A 19,152-nucleotide genomic window follows, 5' to 3' on the forward strand; every position below is an offset into this window, starting at 1 on the left:
ATTGATTGGAATTCTAAAATTAAACGAATTTTTTATATTGGTTGATCGAAAACACAAAGCCGAGAAATTAAGTAAGGAAAAGAAGCAAGCAGAGAAAGAAACTTAGATTTATGGTAAGAGATTTATAGGCAAATCACAATCATCTACTTCAAAGAAATCAAAGAAGTACCATGATCGTTTTACTACATCTGTGGAGTATTCTGGAAAAAAACGAAGCTCTCAATGCTCTAATCTAAGATCTCTGTCTCTATCTGTTTCCAGTGTAAAGACTGTTGGAAGTCTTAAACCAAGATGCAAATATTGCAATAAATTGCATTTCGGGGAATGCTGTATAAGAAGTAGAGCTTGTTTTAGATGTGGGTCTTTTGACCACTATATTAGAGACTGCCCATAAAAGCCTGTAAAATATACTATTTAGACCTCTAGACCAAGCAATCCTGTTTTGAGAGGTAGACCACCTCGACACCCCGACAATGTTAGTGGTAGCCAAGGTGTGACTAAAGATTCAACAGAAAAATCTAAAGCCAGAGCATCGGTAAGAACATATGCTATACGTGCAAGAGAGGATGCTTCTGAACCTGATGTTATTACTGGTACATTTTCTCTTTTTAATACCGATATTACTGTTTTGATTGATCTTAGTTTCACACATTCATACATATGCACAAATTTAGTGTCTGTTAAAAATTTACTTGTTGAATTCACTGAATTTGTGGTTAAAGTTTCAAACCCCTTGGGCCAATATGTTATGGTTGATAAACTTTGTAAAAATTGCCTGTTAATGGTAAAGGGTTATTGTTTTTCGGCTGATATAATGTTGCTGCCTTTTGATGAATTGGATGTGGTTTTGGGAATGGATTGGTTAACTTAGCATGATGCAGTGGTAAATTGAAATGCCAGAATGACGAGTTACTCCCATTGAATCTGATAAACTGGATGGGTTATCTAATGTGATTTCAACTATATCGGCACTGAAATATATCAGAAAGGGATATGATGCTTATTTTGCATATGTGTTGATACTAAAGTATCTGAGTTGAAGATTCAGTCAGTGCCAGTTTTTTGTGAATTTCCTGATGTATTTCTGGAAGAATTACTTGGTTGACCACCAGTTTGAGAAGTGAAATTCTCTATAGACCTTGTTTTGGGGACAGCATCGATATCTATTGTAACACCCCGTACCCGAGTCCGTTACCGGAGTTGAACACAAGGTGCACACAGACTTAACTTAATTATTTTCACAGTCCATTTAAAAATTTCCAGACAAGCTGGTTACTGCATCACTGTCGCCTTAAAAATCATATCTTGAGTTTCAAAACTCGAAAATCAGTTTCGTAATTTTTCCTTGAAACTAGACTCATATGTCCATCTACAGATTTTTTTCTAGTATTTTTGGTCAAGCCAATTAGTACAGTTTATTAGTTAAAGTCTCCCCTATTCCAGGGTTTGACTACACTGACCTTCATGCATTTCGACTTGGATATCTCAATGTACAGAGCTTAAATACTGATCCCTTTTGTTTCTATAGAAAATAGACTCAAATAGGAATCTATACATATATGGCATGACTCCTAATTATCTCTGGTTAATTTATAATGAATTTCCAAAGTCGGAACAGGGAATCCAGAAACCGTTCTGGCCCTGTTTCACGAAAACCTAAATATCTCTTAACATACAACTCATATGACCGTTTTGTTTCTTCCATATGAAAGTAGATTCATCAAGGTTAATTTACATAATTTATTCACTACTTAATTCCATTCCTGCTATTTTTAGTGATTTTTCACATCCACACCACTGCTGCTGTCAGCATCTGTTTTCAAGGTAAACTTTACCTATTTCGTGGTTTCCATGTACCAACTAGAGTTTTGTCATACATAGGCCCACATATGATCATATTTAGCCGTTCCAAGGGCTGATAATTGCCCAACACTTCTATTCCAGTCCATAGTCACATCATGAAACCATATATATATACATAAACACAAATGGTCTAATGCCATACTCCACTTCTACGAGCCATTTTCGCATGGTCAGTGTACACATACATCACAAAAAGTACTTGAAAAACAACAAAGGGTAGTCCTATACATGCCATTTCAAAGCTCAACCAAAATTGTACCAAAAGGAGGCTTTGATAGTGTGGGAGACTTCGACTTCCAAAAATCCCGAGTCCGATAGCTGACGAGCCAAAATCTCATTGCTGAAATTTTTCAAGCGTATTAATCGGGATTTTTACAGAAGATCGTTCATTCACGAATCACGTACCTTGGATTTTATCCGGATATAGCGACTTCGCTCAAAAGCCTTGGGACATAGCCGGTTATAATAGCTCGCACAAATGCCTTCGGACTTAACCCGGATTTGGGAACTCGCACAAATGCCTTCGGATCTTAGTCCGGATATGCTCACTTAGCACAAAGCCTTGGGACTTAGCCGGACATCATTCAATAACCATGCACATTTAACACTAAATCATGACACATTCAGTATTTCATTTTCATTAGCAAAACTCAAACACAAGACACTTATCACACTTGCAATTTCGGCTCAATATCCACACACAAAGAGCATGATTTCTATTTGCTTAAAACATGATCTAATCAAATCATAATTTAAGCTCTATTACTCAAGAACTTACCTCGGATGTTGTCGAACGATTTCGATGGCTATTCGACCACTTTTTCCTTCCCTTTATCGGATTTAGATCCCCTTTGCTCTTGAGCTTAATCTAGATACAATTATGGCCAAACCTCCTCCTAATCCTCTTCTAAACCAAGCATGAAGCAAGAACTCCTTCCTTCTTCCTTAGAATTTTCGGCTCAAAGAAATGAAAAAGGATGAACAAATTTTTTTTTTTTTTCTTCAACTCACGGCAAAATGGGGGGATGGATGAGACCATTTTTTTCCATCACTCCTCCATTTCATTATTCAATTACCATGCTTATTTTTTATTTTTCCTTACATACACCATTGTCACAACATGTTTTATGACATGTTTTTGCCCATCACTCTTTGTCATGGCGGCCACTAGCAATTAGGGGGAAATTTGACATGCAAGTCCCCTTTGATTACATGCACTATTAGGTCCTTATAGATTAGCCTATCACATTTCAAAAGTGTCACACAAGTCCTAATAACTGAATTCACATGCAATCGACTAAATCAAGCTTGAAATTTTCACACATTCATAATTACATATTCTAGACAATAAATATTACGCTCAAACATTTCGGTGACTCGGTTTAGCGGTCCCAAACCACTTCCGACTAGGGTCAATTTTGGTGTCACAACTCTCCCCACTTAAGAAATTTTCGCCCCGAAAATCTTACCGTAAATAGGTTTAGGTATCGCTCTTTCATAGAGTTCTCGGGTTCCCAAGTAGCTTCTTCTATCCCGTGTTTGAGCCATAACACTTTCACTAGTGGAACCCTTTTGTTTTGCAACTCTTTCACTTCACGTGCTAGGATATGAATCGGTTCTTCTTCATAACTCATATCGGCTTGAATTTCGACCTCGATGGACTAATTATGTGCGATGGATCGATCTATAGCGTCAAGCATCGAAACATGAAAGACGTCGTGAATCTTTTCAAGTTCGGGGCAAAATCAATCGACACGAATCGACCGACTCGTTCGGATATTTCATATGGCCCGATGAACCTCGGACTCAATTTGCCCTTACGCCCAAATCGAGTATCTTTTTCCAAGGTGAAACTTTAAGAAACACTTTGTCTCCCACCGATACTCAATGTCTTTTCGTTTCAGATCCGCGTCACGACTTCGGCGATCTGTGGTCGCCTTCGACTTTCACGGATTACTTTTACCTTCGCTCAGCATCTTTAATCAAATCAACTCCGAAAATTTTACTTTCACCGAGCTCGGTCCAAAACAATGGTGTACGACATTTACGCCCGCACAAGGCCTCGTAAGGTGCCATCTTAATACTTGATTGAAAACTATTATTGTGGCGAATTCAATCAAAGGTAAATACCGTTCCATGAACCATCGAACTCGAGGATGCAACATCTCAACATATCCTCAAGTATCCGAATTATCCGCTCGGATTGACCATCGGTTTGGGGATGAAAAGCGGTGCTAAATGCAACTTGGTGCCCAAGGCTTCTTGCAATTTCTTCCAAAATCGCGAGGTGAATCTCGGATCTCTATCGATACAATAGAAATAGGTACCCGTGTAATCTCACAATCGAGAAACATACAATTCAGCAAGTTTATCCAATGAAAATCCGTGCGACGACGGGATAAAGTGAGCCGACTTAGTCACCTATCAACAACGACCCAAATCGCATCTTTCTTACTTGCCGACACGGCAACCCAGATACAAAGTCCATCGTGACTCGTTCCCATTTCCATTCAGGTATCATGATCGGCTGAAGTAAACCCGTAGGCACTTGATGTTCCGCCTTTACTTGCTGACATATTAAACACTTCGAAACAAAATCGGAAATGTCTCGTTTCATACCATGCCACCAAAACTGACGTCTCAGATCGTTGTACATTTTCGTACTCCTCGGGTGAATTGACATTCGGCTACAATGAGCTTCGTTCAGAATCATCGAAATGAGTTCTGAATTTCTTGGAACACACAACCGATTTCTGTACCTTAAACAATCGTCATCATCAATTTGAAACTCCGATTCCACATTCGGAACACATTCAGCCCGTTTTGCAACCAATTCATCATCGACTTTCTGAGCCTCACGAATTTGATGAATCAATAATGGTTTGGCTTTTAATTCAGCTACTAACACATTGTCGGGTAGAACAGACAAGTGTACATTCATCGCTCGTAAAGCAAACAGTGATTTACGACTTAAGGCATCTGCAACCACATTAGCCTTTCCCGGGTGATAGTCAATGACAAGCTCATAATCCTTTAACAGCTCGAGCCAACGTCTTTGTCGCAGATTTAAGTCTCTTTGAGTCATCAAATATTTGAGACTTTTGTGATCCGAATACACATGGCACTTCTCGCCAAATAAATAATGTCGCCATATTTTCAAAGCAAATACGATGGCAGCTAATTCGAGATCATGAGTCGGATAATTTTTCTCATGTGGCTTTAATTGTTTCGATGCATAGGCCACAACTCGACCTTCTTGCATCAATACGCAACCTAACCCAAGTAGGGAGGCGTCACTATAGATGACAAACTCTTTGCCCGATTCGGCCGCACTAAAATTAGAGCTTCACAAATAAGTTTTCAATTGATCAAAACTTTTCGACATTTTCCGTCCATTCGAACTTAACATCTTTTGAAGTAGCCGTTATGGGTGTGGCTATCATCGAAACCTTTACAAACCATCGGTAGTAAAGCAAGTCCCAAAAAGCTCGAACCTCGTAATATTTCTGAGGCTTCCAGTTAAGTATGGTGAAATATTGCTCGGTCGACTCGAATACCCGATGCAGATACCATATGACCCAAGAAGCTAACCTCTCTTAACCGTAACTCACACTTGTGAACTTAGCATATAACCGCTTATCCCGTAAAATTTGCAACACTAATCTCGTGTGTTCAAGATGTTCGGTCTCATCTCTTGAATAGACCAAGATGTCATCAATGAACACAACTACGAACCGTCCAAATATCGCTCAAGATCCGATTCATCAAATCCATAAATACCGCAGGGCATTAGTGAGCCCGAACGGCATCACTAAGAACTCGTAGTGACCGTACCTTATTCGAAAGTAGTTTTGGGTACATCGAATCTCGAATCCAAGAATCGATAATAACCCGATCTCAAATCTATCTTTGAAAACACCGAGGCTCCCTTTAGTTGATCAAACAAATCATCAATACGCTGTAACGGATATTTATTCTTTATCGTCACTTTATTCAGCTGACGATAGTCAATGCACAACCTCATGGTTCCGTCCTTCTTTTTCACAAACAATACTAGTGCACCCCAAGGTGAGAAACTTGGTCGAGCGAAACCTCTATCCGTCAGTTCTTGCAACTGAGCTTTCAACTCTTTTAATGTGACAGCCCAAAATTGACCCTAGTCGGGAAGTGGTTTTGGGACCGCTAAACTGAGTCACCGAAACGTTTGAATGTAATATTTATTGTCTAGAATATGTAATTATGAATGTGTGAAAATTTCAAGTTCCGATTTAGCAGATTACATGTGAATTCAGTTAGTAGGACTTGTGTGACACTTTTGAAAAGTGAAAGGCTAATCTATAAGGACCTAATAGTGCATGTAGTCAAAGGGAGGACTTGCATGTCAAATTCCCCCAAGTTGTAGTGGCCGGCCATGACAAGGAATCATGGGCTAAACATGTCATGAAACATGTTTTGTTGGTGCATTAGGGAGAAACAATAAACAAATAAGTATGGGTAATAAAGAAAGAAAAAAAAATGTGTGTGTGTGGTGAAACCCCCCATTGCCGTGCATTGTGGAAGGAAAAGAAAAAAATTGTTCATCCATCTTTTCATTCTCTCTTGACCGAAAATACTAGAGGAAGGAAGGAATTTTGCTTCATGTTTATTTTGGAAGAGGATTAGGAAGAGGTTGGCTATACTTGCATCAAGATTAAGGTATGTTTGAGGTTGTGCCATGAGATTCATGCACGTTTTTAGTTGCTAGCTTGACGTTCTTGGTAGCCCATGGTTCAAATCTTTGCTATGTCATGGGAATGAAATTCGGCCAAAGAAAATGTGGTGCTAATGCCATTGCATGCTAAATATCAAGCTTGATAATGATACATGTGATGGGGGATTGAGGACTCTTAGATTTTCTTTTAGCATTTTTGAATGAGATACTAAGTTCTTTGTTTAATCATGACCAAAATTATGGTGTTGTGATGTATTCGGCCATGGTACATCCATAAGTGTGATTTATGCTCATTGCATGGAAAGTAAGATTTGTGTATTGAAATTTTGTTCATGTTTAGTTACAATCAACTTGAGATTCGGCTCTAGCATATATATATATGTATATATGTTTGCACACGATGTATTGGTATGACATATATGCTATTTCAAGGTGTATATTTGCTTGTGATGATGTCTCGATTATGAAGTAAATGAGAGATGTGCATTGAGCTACGATATGTAATGCGTTAGTAGTAAAATGTATGCTGTTTTTGTGTGGTATTAAGTGTATAATTGGCCTCAACATGGACATGTATATTCGGCCACATGAGGGGAAATTATTGTGCATGCATTCGGTTAGAGGCAAGCTTAATGGTGCCTATTCTTGACTTAGGTAATCGGCTACCTTGTTGTGAGCTAAGGTCGAATGTGTGCGTAATTAAAGAAAATTGACTAAAGTGCTTAGATATGTGATGTTGAGTCAATGATATGTGTATTCGGCCAAGGCTAGCAACCGAGACTTTAATAAATTAAATTTGTTTGAATTAGCTCAAGAGCTTAGAGGGCCACAATTGGATAAGGGGAAGGAAAAAGTGATCGAATAGCCGTTGAAGCCGTTCGACAACATCCGAGGTAAGTCTTCAAGTAATGACCCTACTTGAATTATGTGAAATGAAATTATGGATGTGTAATGATTACTGATATACGTGTGTATGAGTATTTGGTACCCGGGCTAAGTCCCGAAGGCAATTATGCTAGTGATTATATTTGTGTTTGAGCCTTAGTAACGAAAATGAAACATGAATGTGTAATGATTATTGATGTATGTGTGCATGAGCAATTGAATGATATCCGGGTTAAGACCCGAAGGCAATTGTGCTAGTGACTTTATCCGGGCTAAGACCCGAAGGCATTCGTGCAAGTTGTTATATCCGGGCTAATACCCGAAGGCATTTGTGCGAGTCGTTATATCCGGGCTAAGACCCGAAGGCATTCGTGCGTGTGGTTATATCTGGTTGTATTCCGAAGAAGCTTGGGTTGAAGGTGAGCGTTGGTTGCTGTAATAAATTTAATTAGTACGCTCGAAAAGCCCAAAGGATAAGGTATGTTTACATGTGCAATGGAAAAGTCGATACGTTTGAATAATATTCGTCAATCGACTAACAATTTTCAGCTCTTGAATTGGTTGATATCTTGTGAATGTATATGTTGATGAAGTGTGAAGTAAGTATGATTATGTGAATGTGTATTAATGAAATGATTCATTTGGCTATGTGAATGTAATGCTTTAGTTAAAGCCGATTTCATTGCTTGAGATTTACTAAGCATAAACATGCTTACCCCGTTGCTTTGGCTCTCTATTTTATAGATTTTGCTCGCTAGCGATCGGATTCGGGATCATTGAAGTGAAGTCATCCACACTATCAAACCCCCTTTTTGGTACTCTTTTGGTTGAACTTTGGATATGGCATGTATAGGACTACCCTCGATTGTTTTTAAGTTCTTTGTGATGTATATGTGTACGGCCATGCGAAAATGGTTCGTAAAAGTGGAGGATGGAATTTGACCATTTGTGCTTTGTAATTATAATTGGTTTCATGATGTGATTGTGGTTTGGAATGAGAGTGTGGTCACATGATCAGCCATTGGAATGGCTAAATATGATCATATGTGGACCTATGTATGTCAAATTATAGTTGGCCCATGGAAACCACGGGATAGGTAAAGTTTACCTTGAAAATAGATGTTGGCAAAGAAGATGGTGCGGATTTGAAGAATCGCCAAAATTGTAGGATTGGTATTAAATAGTGAATAAGTTATGTAAACGAACCTTGATGAGTCTATTTTCATATGAAAGTGTAAACGATCATATGAACAGATACCGAGAGATATTAAAGTTCTCGTGAGACAGGGCAGGACATTTTCTCGGGTCCACTGTCGCTAATTTGAAAATTTACTATAAATTATCCGAAAGAATTAGAAGTCATGCCTTATATATGCAGATTCCAAATCTGGTCTAGTTTCATTTGAAAAATGGCACCAGATAAAGCCCTCATGAGAGAGATATTCAAGTTGTAACGCATGAAGGTCGGTGTAGTCGACCCTCGTAACATGGGTGACTTTAACTAATAAACTGTACTAATTGGCCCGACCAAAATTCTAGAAATAAATCCATGGATGGATATATGAGTCTAAATTTAGGAAAATTTCTGAAATCAGTTTCGAGTTTCAAACTCGAGATATGATTTTTAAGACGACAAGGACGCAGCTTTTCCAAATTTCGTCTCGAAATGCCAAATTGGTCGGTACTTTAAGAGGATTTGTCTCGTTAACCCTCGTGTCCGACACCGCGATGGTCTCGGGTTCGGGATGTTACATTTAACTCGGTTGGTGCCATACGACACGGAGCTATCGAAATTGGCGTAGTCCTGTACAAGCTCAATACCAAACTCTACTTCCGAGCGGTGGTAGACCGGTAATTCTTCGGAAAAACATCCGGTATTCACAAACCACCAAAGCAGATTCGGGTTTCTTTTCCAATTCCTTGTCATCAAGTACATACGCAAGGTATGCTTCGCACCCTTTCTCACATATTTACGGGCCAACATTGCTGATATTACAGCTGACAACCCCTTTAAGTCTGTAGACTCAACTTGAATTATCTCGTTATTTGCGCATCTCAAATCAATAGTCTTGCCTTTGCAATTCACAACCGCATCATGCACGGTCAACCAATCTAAACCGAGGATAACATCAAATTCGTCGAACGGCAAAAGCATCAAGTCCGCCGGAAAACAGAACCTCAATTATCGGGGCATTTCTTACGGTTTGTCAACAAGCACGAACGACCCAAGGGATTTGACACCGAATTACGAACTCAAGAGACTCAATAGGTAAAGTCTTCTTTGGATGCTAAGGTTTCGCATATATAAGAATGAGTAGAACTGGGGTCAATCAAAGCAATCACATTAGTATCAAAGAGAGTGAAAGTACCGTAATAACATCCGGCGAGGAAGCATCCTCGCGCGATATTGCATAAGCCCTAGCAGAGCGCGAGCCTCGGATCTGGTCGTAGCATCTCTAGATCCTCTCGACCACCACTAGCATTGCCCGTATTTCTAGATGGTCTACCTCGGCGATGGTAGCGCCGGTTTCCCACCCCGATTTACATTCGCTCAGCAACCTCGGGCAATCTTTAATGAAGTGGTCAACTGATCCGCACTTGTAACAGAGCGGTCATGGAATCTACAACTTCGAATGCCATTTGCCACAATGTCGACACTTCGCTCTATCTCGACGCTCATTCCCAACACCGGAGACCGGTGCCTCGTGTACCCATTGTGGGGTCGATCACGATCTCGTCTAAAAGGCACAAGTGCCTCTAGACCGCCCACATCATCACGAAATTTCTTCGATGCTGTTGAAGAGACTTTCCGAGGATCTTTTATGAAACTCTCCAGTTCCACATCAACTTTTGTTTTTCTTTTCTAAGCTCTTGACTTTACAAGCTCGTTCGACAAGTACTACGAACTCTCGTATTTCAAGAATGCCAACGAACATTTTATATCTTCATTCAGCCCATCCTCGAGCGTTTACATGATAGCCTCGGACGAAATACATTCCCCGGCGTATCTACTAAGTCTAACAAATTTTCGTCAGAATCGATGAATCGACATAGAACCTTGCTTAAGCTCAAGAAATTCCTTCCGCTTTTGATCAACAAATCTCGATCGATATACTTTTTCCAAACACGGTTTGGAAAAACTCCCAAGTTACTTGCTCTCGGGCACAACAAGTCGAGTACTCCACCAATAGTAGGCGTAATCGCGTAGCAAGGAGATAGTACACTTTAGGCATTCATCGGGTGTACAAGATAGCTCATCGAGTACCCGGATAGTGTTGTCCAACCAAAATTCAGCTTGCTCGGCATCGTCGCTATCCGTAGCTTTAAATTCAGTAGCCCCATGTTTTTGGATTCTATCAACTGGGGGCTTATTTGACCTTATTTGGTCAGTTACCGGAGGTATTGTAGGTGCGGGGGTGGTATTTGTCGGGAATGGAGGTTGTGGAACAGCCGTATTAGTTCGAATGTATTGGTTGAACCAATCATTCATTACGCTATAAAAAGCTTGCCTAGCCTCATCATTCGGATTACTAGCATTAGGTTGAGAGTCTGCCGGAGCTGTCCCTTGTGCGGGAGCAGGCGCTACACTCTCAAGATCATTAGCTACCGCTCGGTCGGGATCGGGATCCATTACTATAAATAAACACATTTCAATTGTCAGAAATCACCACACTATCAAATAATCACATAAAATGGCATGTATAGCTAGACCCAAACGCATTACGGTAGTCCTAGAATCGACTAAACCGTAGCTCTGATACCAATAAAATTGTAACACCCCATACCCGAGTCCGTTACCGGAGTTGAACACAAGGTGCACACAGACTTAATTATTTTCACAGTCCATTTAAAAATTTCCAGACAAGCTGGTTACTGCATCACTGTCCCCTTAAAAATCATATCTTGAGTGTCAAAACTCGAAAATCAGTTTCGTAATTTTTTCTTGAAACTAGACTCATATGTCTATCTACAGATTTTTTTCTAGAATTTTTGGTCAAGCCAATTAGTATAGTTTATTAGTTAAAGTCTCCCCTATTCTAGGGTTTGACTACACTGACCTTCATGCATTACGACTTGGATATCTCCCTGTACAGGGCTTCAATACTGATCCCTTTTATTTCTATAGAAACTAGACTCAAAGAGGAATCTATACATATATGGCATGACTCCTAATTATCTCTGGTTAATTTATAATGAATTTCCAAAGTCGGAACAGGGAATCCAGAAACCGTTCTGGCCCTGTTTCACGAAAACCTAAATATCTCTTAACATACAACTCATATGACCGTTTCGTTTCTTCCATATGAAAGTATATTCATCAAGGTTCATTTACATAATTTATTCACTATTTAATTCCATTCCTGCTATTTTTAGTGATTTTTCACATCCATACCACTGCTGCTGTTAGCATCTGTTTTCAAGGTAAACTTTACCTATTTCGTGGTTTCCATGTACCAACTAGAGTTTTGTCATACATAGGTCCACATATGATCATATTTAGCCGTTCCAAGGATTGATCATTGCCCAACACTTCCATTCCAGTCCATATTCACATCATGAAACCATATATATATACATAAACACAAATGGTCTAATGCCATACTCCACTTCTACGAGCCATTTTCGCATGGCTGTACACACATACATCACAAAAAGTACTTGAAAAACAACAAAGGGTAGTCCTATACATGCCATTTCAAAGCTCAACCAAAATTGTACCAAAAGGAGGCTTTGATAGTGTGGGAGACTTCGACTTCCAAAAATCCTGAGTCCGATAGCTGACGAGCCAAAATCTCATTGCTGAAATTTTTCAAGCGTATTAATTGGGATTTTTATAGCAAGATCGTTCATTCCCGAATCACGTACCTTCGGATTTTATCCGGATATAGCGACTTCGCTCAAAAGCCTTGGGACATAGCCCGGTTATAATAGCTTGCACAAATGCCTTGGGACTTAACCCGGATTTGGGAACTCGCACAAATGCCTTGGATCTTAGTCCGGATATGCTCACTTAGCACAAAGCCTTGGGACTTAGCAGGACATCATTGAATAACCGTGCACATTTAACACTAAATCATGACACATTCAGTATTTCATTTTCATTAGCAAAACTCAAACACAAGACACTTATCACACTTGCAATTTCGGCTCAATATCCACACACAAAGAGCATGATTTCGATTTGCTTAAAACATGATCTAATCAAATCATAATTTAAGCTCTATTACTCAAGAACTTACCTCGGATGTTGTCGAACGATTTCGATGACTATTCGACCACTTTTTCCTTCCCTTTATCAGATTTAGATCCCCTTTGCTCTTGAGCTTAATCTAGATACAATTATGGCCAAACCTCCTCCTAATCCTCTTCCAAACCAAGCATGAAGCAAGAACTCCTTCCTTCTTCCTTAGAACTTTCGGCTCAAAGAAATGAAAAAGGATGAACAAATTTTTTTTTTCTTTTTCTTCAACTCACGGCAAAATGGGGGGGGGGATGGATGAGACCATTTTTTTTTCCATCACTCCTCCATTTCATTATTCAATTACCATGCTTATTTTTTTATTTTTCCTTACATACACCATTGTCACAACATGTTTTATGACATGTTTTTGCCCATTACTCTTTGTCATGGCCGGCCACTAGCAATTGGGGGGGAAATTTGACATGCAAGTCCCCCCTTTTGATTACATGCACTATTAGGTCCTTATAGATTAGCCTATCACATTTCAAAAGTGTCACACAAGTCCTAATAACTGAATTCACATGCAATCGACTAAATCGAAGCTTGAAATTTTCACACATTCATAATTACATATTCTAGACAATAAATATTACGTTCAAACATTTCGGTGACTCGGTTTAGCGGTCCCGAAACCACTTCCCGACTAGGGTCAATTTTGGGCTGTCACATCTCTCCCCCACTTAAGAAATTTTCGTCCCCGAAAATCTTATCGGTAAATAGGTTTGGGGTTTGAAAGCATTCTAAAGCCTATATAAACACCCTAGAAGAGGATTAGAGGGGACACATGGAGTTTGAAGTAGAAAATACTCGAGAACAACCATCGGAATCACCTCGGAGGCAGGATCTACATCAAGGTTGAAGATTTCCATCGAATTTTCTAGAAGTTTTTTGGTTTTCTTTTTATGTTTTGTTGTTTTTCATACTTTGAGATGTTTTCCATTATTATTATGAACTAAACTCCCTAAAATACCTAAGGGAGATTAAACCTCTTTGATTTATATGATAAATACTTGTTCTTATTCTTAATTGTGAGTATTAATTCTTGCTTTAATATTCTAGGATATTAATTCAGGCTTTTGATGTGCTTATTCAGTGGACCAAAAGTCCCTGTTTAAGAGTAGATCATTCATAATTAAGCAGAGTTGCATGCAATCCTAGAGATAGGACGACATAAATCTATTGGATTAGAGTCAAACCTGATAAGGGAATCCATAGATCGAGTTCATGCAATGATAGAGGTTTTAATTAGAAAGAGATTTCAATTAATCAACCTAGAGTCAGTTGTTTTTAGTCTCCAAAGGGATATTAACATAAATCAGGGATTTCTACGGAATAAGTCAAGTGAATAAATTGTCTAAGTCAAAGGTAATAAGTGAAGTCTAGATGGATTCTTTTTTGGGAATTGTCTTCTCCATTGGTTTTTCTAAAGTATTTTCCAACTTTCATCTCTATCGTAATCTTAGTTAAAAAAATTAGTTTAGTTTAAAAACACCATTTAATTTTTAGGCTAGATAATAGATAGATAGTAATTACTAGTACTTTTAGTCCTCGTGGATACGATATTTCCGGTCTTACCATAACTATACTACTTTTCGATAGGTGCGCTTGCCTTAAGTTGGATTCTTAGTTAGTTTCATGATTATCAAGTTTTTGGCGCCATTGCCGGGGACTAATATATTATGAACGCTTAATTTTTATTCCTTTAGCCATTTTTATTTTTATTGCAATTTAATTTAATTTTTGCTTAAATTACTAAATTTTCTTTTAGTTACTTCTAGTAGGTTTTTATAGTTTATGACTAGAAGAAACCCGTCAGGACCTCTACTTTTTGATAGTGAGATCGAAAGCACAGCTCACAGAAACTGAAGAGAGATAAGGCGAAGCCTACGATACATAGAGGAATGACAAGAGGACGATATTAAAAACACAACCGAGGAGATGAATGATAATCAAAATAATCCGTTACCTCCTGTGGCTGTTGCGAACCTAGCAAATCAGGATCCTGCTCCTCGAACTATGTATGATTATGCTAAACCTACTTTAACAGGAGCTGAATCGAGTATAGTTAGACCTGCTATTGCTGCAAATAATTTTGAACTGAAACCTAACACGATTCAAATGATACATGATCGCTTGATTTCGTGATAGGTTTTAAATATTTATAATTAATCGTTCTTGAAACTAACTATTGTCATGATGTAGACAAGTGTACCTATCGAACAATAGTATAGTTTTAGCAAGACTAGATTGTTGAACCCAAAGGAACTAAAAGTACTAGTAATGACTGTCTTTTTATTATCTAGCCTAAGAATAAATAGGTTTTGTTTTAACTAACTAATTATCTAAACTAAGAATTCACAGAGAATAGAATTGGGGAATTGCTTTTGGGAAAATCAATTGAATTAAGACAATACCTAAGAAAAAGTCCACCTAGACTGTACTTGTTATTCTCGCTCCGAATCAAACGATTTATTCATTTAACTTTTTTCCGTAGAGATCCCTAAGTTATGTTATTATCCCTATTCAAGACTAATAACGTCTAATTCCTAGTTTGAATAATTGAGACCTTTCTCTAATGAACACTCTAGGGTTACATTAACTCGATCTATGGATCCCCTTATTAGGTTTCACCCTAATCTGGCAAAATCTTATCACCCTATGTCTAGGCACGCAATCAACTCTGGTTAATTATGACAAATGTACTCTTAGACAGGGTCTATTCCTCCTCTGAATAAGAGCTTATCTTGAATCAGTATCCTGGGATATCAAAACAAGAATTAAGAACACAGAATTAAGAACAAGTTAAATATTTATCATACAATTCAGAAAATAATAACAAGATTCGTCTTTGGTTTCATTCCCCTTAGATGTTTAGGGGATTTAGTTCATAACTAAATAAGAAAACATCTCAGAATAATAAAGAATACAAAACATAAAGAAAACTCAAAACTCCTTAAGGGGAAATTAAGGAGAAATCTTCAGTCTTGATGATGAATCCGGCTTCTGAGATAGATCAACCGACTTTCTAGGAGTTATTCCTTACCCCCTATTCTCCGTCTCCTTTTCTTCCTTATCTAGGGTGTATTTATAGGCTTTGGAATGCCTAAGAACCCTCAAAATTAGCCTTTTCTGAATTGGACTCAACTTGGGCTTGGTAGGGACACACCTGTGTAACACGCCCGTGTGCGGTTACTTCAGGCTGTGCTCGAGCCTGCCAAATTGACACGGCCGTGTGGGTTGCCCGTGTGAGTAAGTCCAGGCCGTGTTGATTTCGTACTTTGGCCCATTTTCTCTGTTTTTGGCCCGTTTCTCGTTCCTTTCACTCTTCTATGCTTTCCTAAGTATAAGACATGAAATTAAAGTATTAGGAGCATCGAATTCACCAATTCTAATGGAAAATCATCCATAAAATGCATTAAACATGGGGTAAAAATATGTATAAATTATGGTTTGTCAATACAACAGTTTGTTCAGTTTAATGGTTTGAAGGATGAGGATTTAAATACTCTTTTAGCAAATTTTCTGGAACTCTGCGACACTTTTAAGATCAATGGCGTTTCTGACAATGCCATTCGTCTTCGGTTGTTCCCATTCTCATTAAGGAACAAAGCTAAACAGTGATTAAACTCTTTACCACGAGGGTCAATCACTACTTGGGAACAAATTACCGAAAAATTTTTACTTAAATATTTTTCGCCGGCTAAAATGGCTAAATTAAGGAATGGTATCTTTTCGTTTGTGCAGATGGATTTAGAAACTCTTTATGATGTATGGGAGAGATACAAGGACCTATTGATAAGGCGCACTCGTCATGGGTTACCTCTATGGTTGCAGGTTCAGACTTTTTACAGCGGTGTGAACCCCTCAACAGGGCAACTTATCGACGCAGCCGCTGGTGGAACGTTAAACAATAAAACACCTGAAGAGGCTTACGAATTTATTGAAGAGATGTTATTGAATAAATATCAGTGGAAAGTCATGAGAGCGAAGTCGACGAAAGCTGCTGGTGTTTTCAACCTGGACACAGTTACTATGCTATCTAACTAGGTAGAACTTTTAAATAAAAAGATTGACGGTTTGTATGGTTCTACTCAGGTACATCCAGTGATGAGGTGTGATTCAAATGGAAGAGGAGTACATAACACAGAATATCAATGCTTCAACCTTACCACCGAGGAGGAACAAGTCCACTATATGGGTAATAATAATTCTAGACCTGAAAATAACCCGTATAGTAACACTTATAATGCAGGTTGGAGGAACCATCCCAATTTCTCTTGGGGAGGTTAAGGAAATCAAAAACCACAAGACCCTCCCGGTTTTCAACAACCACCTTACCAACAGGAGAAGAATCCGAACCTTGAGGAGATGCTAACGAAATTCATCGGGGTATCCGAAACATGTTTCCAAAACACCGAGATAGCTTTGAAAAATCCACAAGCGTCAATTCAAGGGCTCGAAACTCAAATAGGATAGCTTGCTAAGTTGATTTCCGAATGACTACAAGGTAGCTTGCTGAGTAATACTGAAACTAACCCAAGGGAACAACTTAATATGATTATTGTTCGAGATGAAGAAGGGTTAGTTGAACCTGAACCAGAACCAAGGCAAGGACTTGTGGTAAGTAAAGGTAAGGATGAGGTGGACCACAGTGAGCAAAAACATGTAAGTAAAGAATATAAACCTTGTGTGCCATGCCCCAGTGCGACAAGGAAAGACCACACGGACGAACAATTTGGTAAATTCCTTAAATTATTAAAGAAATTACATATTAACTTACTGTTTATTGAAGCTCTTTCGCAGATGCCAAACGCAATTAAATTTTTAAAGGAGCTTTTAGTAAATAAGCGGAAGTTGGATGAGGCGTCACATGTGGAGTTGAATGCAGTTTTGTCAGCCATTCTACAGAATAAGTTACCCAACAAGTTGAAAGATCTAGTGAGTTTTACGATTCCTTATTTAATTGGTAGTTTAAATGTTAACAATGCTTTGGCTGATTTAGGGGCAAGTATTAATGTCATGCCCCATAAAATGTTTAAACAACTCGGTCTTGGGAAACCCAAACAAACTAGGTTGAGCATTCAATTGGATGATAAAATAATTAGATTTCCTAGGGGTATTATTGAAGACGTACTGGTTAAAATTGATAAATTTATATTCCCAGTTGACTTTTGTTGTCTTAGACATGGATGAGAATAGTGACGTACCTTTTATTTTAGGACTGCTAGGACTATCATTGATGATGGTACAAGTGAACTGATACTTCGTGTAGGCGATGACACGATTACGCTCCAAGCTCGTGATTCTGCTAATATATCTAGCAATCGAGATGCTTCGGTTACATTAAATAATGTTACAACCCAAACTTCTTTGCAGGAGTCCCTTAGGAAGAACGTGATGGAGCCTCATTCTAATCCATGCCACAAAAATAGAGTAACTCACGGAGAACGAAGGCTTCAGATCGATGAACTAGATGAATGGTGAACACATGTCAAGGAGAAACTAAAAGCACATAATGAATCCAAGCGATACCATGATGAGCATAGGGATGAAACAACGAAATTTAAGGTCGGGGACAAAGTTTTGTTAGATAAAAAGGACCCCTGATTTGATACTTTAGAGCACAATACAGACGGAGTGACTCCCTTCACGGTATTGAACATCTTCCCACATGGTACAGTCGAGGTAACACATACTACATTCAAAACTTTTAAGGTAAATAATACTCGACTTAGACCTTATTTTGGTAAAACTGATAGCAAAAGTGAGGAGTTTCAACTCCTTAATCCACCGTAATCATGCGAATGAGAGGTAAGTCAAGCTTAGACTCTAAATAAACGCTTCTCGGGAGACAACTCGAGCACTAACATCACTAACTAGATTATTTTAGCTATTTTTAGTGCTTTTGTGTAGGTACAAAGGCTCATACGGCCTGGACACACGGGCGTGTCCTTGGTCGTGTGAAAACAGGGCTAAAAATTCCTCAATTATCGAGCCACACAGTCATGAATTCGATCTACACGGCTGTGTGAAGCACACGGCCGGGATTTACGGGGGTGTCCAAGGTCGTGTGAAAACTGGAACTAATTTTTCAAATTTTAAATAAGTCAGGGAGCCACACGGGCAAAGCAAACGACCGTGTGTTCAGACACACAGGCGTGTGGTATACCACACGGGCGTGGGAGAAGTGAAGGACTTGGCACACGGCCGTGCGACGTGACCATGTATACCACACTGCCTAACCACATGACGTGTCCTCAGGCCGTGTGACCAGTGGGCAACAAAATTTCACGATAAACACGGGTTGGGCGCGAGCCATACGGGTGTGTGACACGGCCGTGTGGCCCAACACGGGTCTCACATGGCCGTACCCCTTTTTAAATCCCCAAGCCCTAATTTCTTTTTTTTTCTTCTTCTTCTCCAAAATCTCTCAACCCTAGCCGACTTAGCC

At 39.0% G+C, this 19,152-nt stretch overlaps 1 non-coding gene across 1 annotated transcript; it reads right to left on the reverse strand.

The window, feature by feature from the left end:
- Window positions 1-16,412: 16,412 nt before the first annotated feature.
- LOC128294583 (small nucleolar RNA R71) lies at window positions 16,413-16,519 on the reverse strand. Its single transcript, XR_008284891.1, has one exon. It is a non-coding gene; the product is annotated as a small nucleolar RNA R71 (small nucleolar RNA).
- Between the last annotated feature and the right edge of the window lie 2,633 nt (window positions 16,520-19,152).

The sequence above is a fragment of the Gossypium arboreum genome, chromosome 6 (genome assembly GCF_025698485.1).
Source record: "Gossypium arboreum isolate Shixiya-1 chromosome 6, ASM2569848v2, whole genome shotgun sequence".
Lineage (NCBI taxonomy): Eukaryota > Viridiplantae > Streptophyta > Magnoliopsida > Malvales > Malvaceae > Gossypium > Gossypium arboreum.